Source organism: Mandrillus leucophaeus, unplaced genomic scaffold, assembly GCF_000951045.1.
Source record: "Mandrillus leucophaeus isolate KB7577 unplaced genomic scaffold, Mleu.le_1.0 Scaffold119, whole genome shotgun sequence".
Lineage (NCBI taxonomy): Eukaryota > Metazoa > Chordata > Mammalia > Primates > Cercopithecidae > Mandrillus > Mandrillus leucophaeus.
The window spans coordinates 4,452,138-4,454,766 of record NW_012100209.1 but is presented as its reverse complement, the minus strand read 5'-3'; the positions used below and the strand labels follow the sequence as shown (position 1 = coordinate 4,454,766).

Here is a 2,629-nt window from a genome sequence, read left to right as displayed (position 1 = left end):
CACACCAGTTAGAATGGCAATCATTAAAAAGTCAGGAAACAACAGGTGCTGGAGAAGATGTGGAGAAATAGGAACACTTTTACACTGTTAGTGGGACTGTAAACTAGTTCAACCTTTGTGGAAAACAGTGTGGAGATTCCTCAAGGATCTAGAACTAGAAATACCATTCGACCCAGCCATCCCATTACTGTGGATATACCCAAAAGATTATAAATCATGCTGCTATCATCTGAGATGTTCTATCAGTACAAAATTGATTAAGACATAGGGATACTTCCAGGGTGGAGAGATAGAACTGTGATTAGGGAGAATGGCATGAATAGACTGGATATGTGTTTTGGAATGCTGCCAGTTTTACTTTTTGACTTAGGTTACACAAGTGTTTGTTTTATAAGCACTCATTCAACTACAAATATATTTTCACGAACTCTTCTGGAAATGTATATGTTTCAGAGTAAGACAAGGAAAAAGTGAGTGGAAAAAGTAAGCTTAGGTATTAATAAAGAAGACAGGATTGCAGGATGTTGCTAAGGGGCACCAACCCTTGGCTGCTCTATCTGACCATATGTCAACAAATATATGACAACTGTAGAATATAAAAAGAAGGATACCTAATGTAAGACAGGAACAAAACCATTTGCAAAGGAGCTTGGACTTAGAAAAATGATACATTTGTTGGATTGGAACTTTATGGATTAAAAAAACCTTCAATATAAATAACAAACTTTAAAAATATCTAGAAGATAAAAACTGAAAGTTTCCATGGGAACAGAATGGGCATTCATAAAATCATAAAATGTAAGAACACCATGAACTGTGGCTTTGTGCAACAAATCCTGCAATTTTCAAAACATAAGGATGTCAATGAAATTCAAAAGAAATCATTTTCAACAATTAAAAAAAATTTTACATAGAGGGTAGTAACTTTTTAATAATTCACTATTATTACATATTCTTAAATTTTGATATGTAACAGAAAATAAAGATCGAATACTTGGGCACCAAGTCAAAATTTTTTTAAAACTTGTTTAATTATTTCATAACTAGTTGAAATTTAGTTTAAAATGGATGTTTTTCAGAACTTTGACCAGGCTGGGATGCAAAGGCAAAAAAGTTTAAAATCAGTTTCAGCCCAGCGCGGGCACTAGTGCAGGGCTCTGGCTGTGACTTCCCTCATGTCAGCGTTGGCCACCCGCTGATCCAGCCTGCTCAGAGCTGCCGCCTCTGTCCTCGCCCTTTTCACCTCGTGGCAGTTCCTTTGAACTTCCTCAGGGAAGAGCTCTTACTGGTTCCAATAACTCTCACTGCTCTTATGAGCTAAGCTTTTGCACCAACTGAACAGCTGGCCAACCTAAAAATTGTTGCCTTTGCCCTCATATACTCACTCTTGGTCTGTCAGCTTTGGATGAAGCAGTGGGGTTCTTAGGACGAACCCATTGCCAACTAAATGACGCTTTTGTCAGGAAACTGGCCAGGTGGATCAAGCAGAAAGTGTGGCAGGAGGTGGAGGAGTAGCTGGCCTCTGGCAAAAAATGGCCATGCCTACGCTTGACTCTGGTCAGCAAAAATCCTGCAAGTCACTCCTATATCCTCAACAAAACCAGGGCAGCTTCAGATGTGGGAATCAACAGTGAGACAATTGTGAAACCAGCTTCAATTTCAGAGGAAGAATTGTTTAATTTAATCAATAAATTGAATAATGATGGTAATGTAGATGGCCTCCTTCTTCACCTGTCTCTTCCAGGGCACATTGATGAGAGAAAGATCTGCAATGCTGTTTTTCCAGATAAGCATGTTGATGGCTTTCATGTAATAAATGTAGGGCGAATATATCTGGACCAGTATTCCATGTACCAGCTACTCTGTGCGGTGTGTGGGAAATAATTAAGCAAACTGGCATTCCAACTCTAGGGAAGAATGCGGTTTGGCTGGAAGGTCAAAAAATCTTGGAATGCCCATTGCAATGTCACTGCACACAGATGGGGTGCATGAACGTCACGGAGGTGATCCCACTGTTGTAATATCTCATTGATATACCCCCAAAGAGCAGTTGAGGAAACATACAATTCTTGCAGATATTGTAATATCTGTTGCAGTCATTCCAAATCTGATCACAACAAATATGACCACGGAAGGAGCAATAGTCATTGATGTGGGAATAGATACAGTTCAAGATCCTGTAACGCTAAACCTAAGTTGGTTGAAAATGTGGATTTTAAAGGAGTTAGGCAAAAAGCCAGTTATATCACTCCAGTTTCTGGCGGTGTTGGCCCTATGACAGTGGCAATGCTAATGAAGAATACCATAATTGCTGCCAAAGAAAAGTGCTGAGGCTTGAAGAACGGAAAGTGCTGAAGTCTAAAGAGCTTGGAGTAGCCACTAACTAACTGTTGTGACTTGTATATCACCAACAGGACTCCAAGTCAGCTCAGGGAGCAAAGCAAGCCAAGAGAAATGCGATATGTTTTTATTTATTCTACTGAAATGGTTTAAAATGATGCTTTGCATTTATTGAAAGCTTTCATGGGTGTATATGCATGTAGCTCTGCAGTACCTCACCAGGAAGCATTCCAGTATCATGCAGGGTCATGTGATCTAGCCAAGAGCAAGCCATTAACCATGTGACTAA

General features: G+C 39.6%; 1 pseudogene; it reads left to right on the top strand.

Annotated features, from left to right (window-relative positions):
* Positions 1-438: 438 nt before the first annotated feature.
* Positions 439-2,387, top strand: LOC105529503 (annotated as a pseudogene).
* Positions 2,388-2,629: the final 242 nt, after the last annotated feature.